This window comes from Danio rerio, chromosome 24 (assembly GCF_049306965.1).
Source record: "Danio rerio strain Tuebingen ecotype United States chromosome 24, GRCz12tu, whole genome shotgun sequence".
Taxonomy (NCBI): domain Eukaryota; kingdom Metazoa; phylum Chordata; class Actinopteri; order Cypriniformes; family Danionidae; genus Danio; species Danio rerio.
This window is the reverse complement of record NC_133199.1, coordinates 3,644,942-3,654,193: the sequence shown is the minus strand read 5'-3', so window position 1 is coordinate 3,654,193 and position 9,252 is coordinate 3,644,942. Positions and strand designations below refer to the sequence as shown.

The window sequence follows — 9,252 nt, the reverse complement described above, 5'->3', positions numbered from 1 at the left end:
CAGTGGCTGAGTGGTTAGCACTGTCGCTTTACAGCAAGAAGGTTGTTAGTTCGAGTCCCAACTCGGTCAGTTGGAATTTCTGTGTGGAGTTTGCATGTTTTCCCCGTGTTTGCGTGAGTTTACCCCACAGTCCAAACACATGATATATAGCAGGGATGTCAAACTCATTTCCTGAAGGCCCACAGCCCTGCCGCAACCCTGCTCCAACATACTTACCTGTAGGTTTCAAACAAGCCTGAAGGACTCAGTTAGTTTGATCAGGTGTGTTTAATTATGGTTGGAACTAAACCGTGCTGAGCTGCGGCCCTCCAGGAATTGAGTTTGACGTCCCTGCTTTATAAGTAAATTGGTCGTAGTGTATGAGTGTGTGTGAATGAGTGTGTGTGGATGTTTCTCAATGCTGGGTTGCAGCTGGAAGGGCATTCGCTGTGTAAAACATATGGAATAGTTGGCGGTTCATTCCACTGTGGCGACACCTGATTAATAAAGAGACTAAGCCGAAGGTAAATTAATGAATTTTATAACTATATTATATTAATATTATACTATCAATATAATGCCAGATATGATCTTAGTTTTTTTTAACAGATGTTTCAAAGCAATTGTGTGAAATTATAACACTGAAATGATTCTAAATGTTTATTGTTGTAAAATGCTATATAAAAGGGCTGCCAAAATCACTCTGGACCCCTCACACCGAGTACAGGGGTTTGAACCTTTACCTTCTGGCCTCAGGAAATCCATCTCATGAACACCTTATGATAGTAATTGTGAAACCAACATCAATACTTTTTATACACACTTTTATTTAACAACAGACTTCACATGCCAATTTGCACAAAACAGCTGAAAGTACAACGCTATATAAAGTAACATACCTGTACATACACTTGTCTATTTGTACATTTGCATTCACAGCTTCTATTTTTTAAAAATATGATCTGTTTTTGTCCTGTCTCTGTAATTCTGTGGCACTGTAGAAGCTCTGTCACCAAAACAAATTCCTCATTTGTGAACACACCTGGCAGTATAGCTCATTCTGGACGTCTCATTAGTATTTATAGAATAAATACTACAACAAAATTCATTCTTTAGTTGTAATATTAGTGGCCAAATGAAACTTGCTTCACAGTTTATAGTAGTGTCAGCAGTAAGAGTGATTTAGGAATTTGTTTGATTAATATATATATATATATATTCATACTTGGTGTTGTCCAGCAGATGGCAGCAAACCCTAGCAACAACCATGTAAACATCGCCAAAGAAAGCAAGGGAACAGACTGTACTAAAAGCAGCAGGAACATTTTAAGAAATGTGTATTTCAATGTCCTCATATCTTAAACATTAAAGTGTATTTAAGAAATGTGAAAAGTCGAGCCAACAAGCCTAGGGTGGTTTAAGATGCTTTTTCAGCAGGGATTATTCTCAATATGTGGACATTTTTTGGACTGCAGAATCAGAAAATGGGAGGCCTACACTCACGACCATTATTGTTTACCTCTTTTAAAATAGTCTATATAATCATGAACCCTGACATGTATAACATATTTATCTGAATTAATATGTTGTGAGTCAATTATTTGTAATTAATTACATAAAACCCTTAAAGTTAATATCAAAGTGGTCTACATAATGCATGTTGTAAGATATGTCATATTCAAGAACATTCAAAACCTTAGTTAATATTAAAGCAAATTAATGCTACTTATAATTTTTTTTCATTTAAGCCATCGTGTGTGTGTGTGTGTGTGTGTGTGTGCGCGCGCGCGCGTGTGTGTGTGTGTGTGTGTGTGTGTGTGTTCACACTATATATAATGCAGTCAGATGTGCAGCGAATTATTCCAGCTGCTGTAGAAGACCCCCCCCCCCTCCTTTGTGAGGATGGATTTTCCCTGAGAGTGTTGATGGGGGAAGGGTGCAGGAGCTTTCCAAATGTCTCCAGCAGGGGGCCTGCGGGATTAAAAATGCATGGAGAACATCATATAGAGCAGCGATCACATCAGCTGCTCATGTATTTTACATTGAGGTGTGATGTTCAAAAGCCAGTGTGTGTGTGTGTGCAACCAGAAATAACATCCTGTTCCCTGAAAAGGTCTTTTTATAGAGGTATGAGAACATTAATGAAAACACGTTGCGTTTTAAATATGTGTAAACTAAGTTCGCCATTTTATGAATCCATCGATCGACACAAACAACACCTCATTATCGTGATTTGCTTTATGACCATCAGCCTTAAAGAGGTAGTTCACTCAAAAGTGTAATAATTCCTGTTCATTTACTCACCTTCGTGTCATACATGATGTAGGTGACATTTTTTCTTCAGTATAACGTTAGTGAAGATTGTTTTGCTGGATCTCTGGCGATTCATAATGGCAGTCAAAGGCTACACGGCTAAAATAAACATACAAACAAAGTCCATATAACTTTAGCCATTGCTTCTGGCGACACACATTGATATCGTTTAAAGTAAAAAAAAAAATGGTCTGTGTATGAAATTAACATTATTTACAGCTTTATAAGCTTTAATATACAACCTAGGTGTCGTCAAACATGCAGAAGCACACTACACAGTTATAAATGCTAATAACTGTTTGCTCCCCCTGCTGAAAAATCCAGCTTAAACCAGCCTAGGCTGGTTGGCTGGTTTAAGCTGGTCGACCAGGCTGGGTTTAGAGGGGTTTTGGCCATTTCCAGGCTGGTTTCCAGCCATTTCCAGCCTGATCGTCTGTTGCTAGGCTGGTCAAGCTGGTTTTAGCTGGTCATCTCCCAGACCTCTCTACGATAGAATAAAAGCAGTTTTTAATTTTTTAAACACCGTTTTAGGGACAAAATTACTAGTCCCTTTAAGCAAATTTTTTTTTTCAATAGTCTACAGAACAAACCATCTTTATAAAATAACTTGCCTAATTACCCTAACCTGCCTAGTTAACCTAATTAACCTAGTTAAGCCTTTAAATGTCACTTTAAGCTGTATAGAAGTGTCTTGAAAAATATCTAGTCAAATATTATTTACTGTCATCATGGCAAAGATAAAATAAATCAGTTATTAGAGATGAGTTATTACAATTATAATGTTTAGAAATATGTTGAAGAAATCTTCTCTCAATTAAACAGAAATTGGGGAAAAAATAAAAAGGATATCTAATAATTCTGGGGGGCTAATAATTCTGACCAACTGTATAGGTCTATAATGTTGTCTATAAAACTACATGATGAACACTGTGAGTTTGCGTCAGGATGATGATATATGGGTTGCCTTTTTAAGCAATGTTCTTAGGCAATATTACAGGGTGTGATGCTGCTTGGCTACTTTCATCAAATCGGCAACACACATTTTACATAAAAATTGGAAATGTAAGTACACTACTGCCAATTTAGTTGCCTATTATTCACCTAAACCTCATGTCTTTGGACTGTGGTAGAAACCGGTACTTTTTACTTTTTTACTTTTGTACATTTTTCACGCCATACTTCTTTACTTTTACTCAAGTACAAAAGTGTAGTCAGTACTTTTTTTCCAGAGTTGTTTTAAACACGAGTATCTGTGCTTCTACTTAAGCAAAGAATGTGCGTACTTTTGCCATCTCTGACGAGTAGAAAGCTGTTGAAAGACAACTCTCTCAAATATTTTGGACTGAAAAGACCATTTTGAACTTGGTCAGTAGTTCTTTAAATCAGATGAATCCAAATTGGGCTTTTTTAAAAAGAGTTTGTACAACACCATGCTTAAAACGAGACATACCTCTGGCTACATAATTTGCGCTCTCCAGAAATATAGACAGGGGTACATATCCACAATGAGCCTGCTTGTTTTCAGTGGTGATACCCAAAGCAACACTACTAATGCCTAGTTCAGACTGTGTGATTTTAGCCCCGATTTTGGCTCGCCAACAGGTTTTGAGAAATCGCAGACAAATGCCTGAAATCGCAGGCAAATCGCTGCTCGTGCACGTGAGTGACAATCACACAGTATGAACTTCCAAAGACGCGATCTGAGAGAATCGCCGAGGAGTCGCCGATGCCTGTGAGATATTTGGCGTGCTAAATATCTGGAGCTGTCGGCGATTCAAATCATGCCGTGTGAATTGAGTTTTGACTGAAAATAACATCAGCCATCGCCTACAGCCAATGAGAGAGCAGCTTTCACTTGTGTGTGTGTGTGTGTATACCTGCTGCAGGCCAGCGAGAGGCTGGGGGAGAAGTTAAAAGCGCTCTTTGTCGGTTTATTTGGACCCACGAAATGGAGGAAAAACTAGTGGAGGTTTGACAGGACTCAGGAGCACCCGTGTCTGTTTGACGTTTCATACAGAAAGAAATTAGTTTATTATTAACGTTGAGGAGAAATGGCTAATTCCCTTTAAACCCAGGTGAGCAAATATGTACATTTTCTACCCCATTAAAGGCTTCTTTCTCATTATGTAGTTAATAACAAAAGATATACTACATGTTTTTGGCTGTGAGACGTAGTTTGGACGAAGTTGTCGGCGATTCTTCCTATAGTAAAATCATGCAATATGAAAGTCCCTGTCGCCGATCCATCTTGCAGTGTAAACAAAGCAGCGACGAAACGCTGGCCCCGATAGTCATGCAGTGTGAAAACATCTGTGACATGACTACTTTGAAAATCATGCAGTCTGAACTCTGCATAAACAAATACAGAAGTGTCACTTTGAATAAGTTGTTTTTGACTGGCAGAATGGCAGGAATCAAGCGAACGTTGTATGTGAGTGTATTTTGTGAGTGGGAGGTCTTGGGATTCATGGTTTAATTTTTAATCTCGTGGCTTTCCACTCACTTCAGTCCCACTTTGGAGAAATCTACAAAATTTGACTGCACATCAGACATAATCAAACAAACATTTCCATTAGTGTGTGATTATTATGCACTGGAGCACCACTGAACTCAGCAATCAAAGTAAACGAGTGTACAGTGAGCCATAACAGTACATCTCAAGAGAAACACACATTACACGCTTGTTGACTGTTCGGGAAATACAATCACAAAGCTCATTTCTGTTCTTGTGCCTTCAAAGTAAGCAATCAATATGTGTTTGATAGAAGTTAATCGCATTAATAATGTATACAAAATTAGCATTAGCTCTTGGCACACCTGCTTTCACTAGGATCCGATCTGTTATTTCCACAGTTAATTGCTTTTCCTGCCATGATGAGAGGATTATATTAATATCTGGCTCAATTGGTCAGTCTGCATGTCCTAATTCAGCATCTTGCATCTTCCCGTCTCTCTATTTCATCACAAACAGCTCTTTCATCATATCCGCATGGCTCTCTCTGCTGTATAATTTTGTGTCAGAATACGGCCACTATTTGCTTCAGCTTCCATGAGAGACAAGAAAAAGGAGAACGAAAGAGGAAAAGATGAGCAGAACAAGCTGTGGCACCTTATTTTGTGCATCTCTAGAGTATAAAATGGCTGAATATGATGGGGGTTTGGCACGGTTGCTCAGTGGTTAACACTGCCGCAGTTAGATGGTCGCTGGTTGGCGTTGGCGTTTCTGTGCAGAGTTTGCATGTTCTCCTCGTGTTGGCGTGGGTTTCCTCCAGGTGCTCCAGTTTGCCCCCACAGTCCAAACCCATGCGCTATGGGTGAATTGATGAACTAAATTGGCCTTGTATGAGCGTGTGTATGAATGTGAGAGTGTACGGGTGTTTCCTAGTACTGGGTAGCAGCTGGAAGGCCATACGCTGTGTAAAACATATGCCGGAATAGTTGGTGGTTCATTCCGCTCTGACAACCTCTGATAAATCTGAGACTAAGGAAAATGAATAAATGAATCTGATGGTTTGAGTTAAGGAAAATTATCCTATGTAACCCTAACGCTATGTAAACATTCAGTAGTTTGACGAAATGAATTATCTTTATCTAGAATTAAATGAGAATTGAACAGTGTTGTTCTCTTTAATGTGTTTTAATGACACTGTAAATCATATCTGTTAATTAACAGTTTCTGTATAGTGTGCTTTCCATTTATTTACGGTTGTGAATTTTATTATGGGACGTTGATCTCTGCTCTGTCGACTTTTGATGTTGAAAATTCAGCTGTAAGATTTAACAAAGTGACTTTTATTGACATTTTAGTAGTTTTGAAAAATTAATAATGTATAAGAAATATTATATACAGAAGTAAAATAGCAGAAAACGTACTGGCTGTTTGTTACAAGATATTTATATGGTATTATACAACACCAGATGCTAATGGTCTAATCTGAATCAATGATTTATGCTAAGCTAAGCTAAAAGTGTTCCGTCAGACCCAGAGATGGGTTGAATGGATTAACAGTTGTGTTTTTCTATTTTTTTTAACTCTAAACAAGTCATAAAATGAGCCTAAATATTCACAAATTAGCAGTTTTCCGTATTTTGATTCATATTTATGTTTGCTGTTTATTTGTGCTTTTAAATTGCATTATGGGATCTTTCTTCCTACAAATTTTAATCTTAAAAAGTCTCAAAAAGTGACTTTTTATGAACATGTTTAATAGTTTACAGTGATTTATTGTCTGGGTTAGTGTTGTACATCACGCTACAAAAACCTTGTAATAAACTGCCAGGACATTTTCTGCTCTTTTACACACTTATTTCTCTCTACATATCATTTCTTATGCATTACATTATTTCAAAATTACTAAAATGTCAATAAAAGTCACTGTGTTAAACTGTAGAGTTGAATTTTCAACATCAAAAGTCGACAGAGCAGAGATTAAGGTTTTATAATGCAATTCACAACTGTAAATAACCTTGTTTTCACTATATTTGCGGTAGTTAATTGCATTATGGGACGTTGATCTCTGTTCTGTCGACTTTTGATGTTGAATACTCAACTGTAAGATTTAACAAAGTGACATAAATTGACATTTTTAAAAAATGTAAAAATAATATAATGTATTAAAAATATATAAAGAAGTAAAATAACAGTAAACGTACTGGCGGTTTATTACAAGGTTTTTATATAGTATTATACAACACCAGATGCTAATGGTCTAATCTGAATCAATGATTTATGCTAAGCTAAGCTAAAAGTGTTCCGTCAGACCCAGAGATGGGTTGAATGGATTAACAGTTGTGTTTTACCATTTTTAAAACTATAAACAAGTCATAAAATGAGCATAAATTAGCAGTTTTCCATACTTTGTGATTCATATTTTTCGTTTGCTGTTAATTTATGCTTTTGAATTGCATTATGGGATCTTTCTTGCTACAAATTTTAACCTTAAAAAGTCTTGAAAAGTGACTTTTTATGAACATGTTTAATAGTTTACAGTGATTTATTGTCTGGGTTAGTGTTGTACATCACGCTACAAAAACCTTGTGTTAAACTGCCAGGACATTTTATGCTCTTTTACAGACTAATTCTCTCCACATATCATTTCTTATACATTACATTATTTTAAAACTACTAAAATGTCAATAAAAGTCACTGTGTTAAACTGTAGAGTTGAATTTTCAACATCAAAAGTCGACAAAGCAGAGATTAAGGTTTTATAATGCAATTCACAACTGTAAACAACCTTGTTTTCCCTATATTTGCGGTAGTTAATTGCATTATGGGACGTTGATCTCTGTTCTGTCGACTTTTGATGTTGAATACTCAACTGTAAGATTTAACAAAGTGACATAAATTGACATTTTAAAAAATGTAAAAATAATATAATGTATTAAAAATATATAAAGAAGTAAAATAACAGTAAACGTACTGGCGGTTTATTACAAGGTTTTTATATAGTATTATACAACACCAGATGCTAATGGTCTAATCTGAATCAATGATTTATGCTAAGCTAAGCTAAAAGTGTTCCATCAGACCCAGAGATGGGTTGAATGGATTAACAGTTGTGTTTTACCATTTTTTTTAACTCTAAAAAAGTCATAAAATGAGCCTAAATATTCACAAATTAGCTGTTTTCCGTATTTTGATTCATATTTACGTTTGCTGTTTATTTGTGCTTTTAAATTGCATTATGCGATCTTTCTTCCTACAAATTTTAACCTTAAAAAGTCTCAAAAAGTGACTTTTTATGAACATGTTTAACAGTTTACAGTGATTTATTGTCTTGGTTAGTGTTGTACATCACGCTACAAAAACCTTGTATTAAACTGCCAGGACATTTTCTGCTCTTTTACACACTTATTTCTCTCTACATATCATTTCTTATACATTACATTATTTTAAAATTACTAAAATGTCAATAAAAGTCACTGTGTTAAACTGTAGAGTTGAATTTTCAACATCAAAAGTCAACAGAGCAGAGATTAAGGTTTTATAATGCAATTCACAACTGTAAACAACCTTGTTTTCCCTATATTTGCGGTAGTTAATTGCATTATGGGACGTTGATCTCTGTTCTGTCGACTTTTGATGTTGAATACTCAACTGTAAGATTTAACAAAGTGACATAAATTGACATTTTAAAAAATGTAAAAATAATATAATGTATTAAAAATATATAAAGAAGTAAAATAACAGTAAACGTACTGGCGGTTTATTACAAGGTTTTTATATAGTATTATACAACACCAGATGCTAATGGTCTAATCTGAATCAATGATTTATGCTAAGCTAAGCTAAAAGTGTTCCATCAGACCCAGAGATGGGTTGAATGGATTAACAGTTGTGTTTTACCATTTTTTTTAACTCTAAAAAAGTCATAAAATGAGCCTAAATATTCACAAATTAGCTGTTTTCCGTATTTTGATTCATATTTACGTTTGCTGTTTATTTGTGCTTTTAAATTGCATTATGCGATCTTTCTTCCTACAAATTTTAACCTTAAAAAGTCTCAAAAAGTGACTTTTTATGAACATGTTTAACAGTTTACAGTGATTTATTGTCTTGGTTAGTGTTGTACATCACGCTACAAAAACCTTGTATTAAACTGCCAGGACATTTTCTGCTCTTTTACACACTTATTTCTCTCTACATATCATTTCTTATACATTACATTATTTTAAAATTACTAAAATGTCAATAAAAGTCACTGTGTTAAACTGTAGAGTTGAATTTTCAACATCAAAAGTCAACAGAGCAGAGATTAAGGTTTTATAATGCAATTCACAACTGTAAACAACCTTGTTTTCCCTATATTTGCGGTAGTTAATTGCATTATGGGACGTTGATCTCTGTTCTGTCGACTTTTGATGTTGAATACTCAACTGTAAGATTTAACAAAGTGACATAAATTGACATTTTAAAAAATGTAAAAATAATATAATGTATTAAAAATATATAAAGAA

General features: G+C 35.3%; 1 protein-coding gene across 12 annotated transcripts in view; it reads left to right on the top strand.

Annotated features, from left to right (window-relative positions):
• The window catches only part of nck1b (NCK adaptor protein 1b), a 165,297-nt gene that overhangs the window by 41,688 nt on the left and 114,357 nt on the right, over positions 1 to 9,252 (top strand). For 5 of the 12 annotated variants that reach the window (XM_073941394.1, XM_073941393.1, XM_073941390.1 and 2 more), the window contains exon 1: positions 1,945 to 2,106. The exons of 6 other annotated variants lie outside the window; for them this stretch is intronic. The gene's annotated coding sequence lies outside the window, so the exon portion shown is untranslated. Of the gene's footprint in view, positions 1 to 1,894; positions 2,107 to 9,252 lie in introns of those variants that run through there. One more of the 12 variants, XM_073941387.1, reaches the window with a different exon arrangement.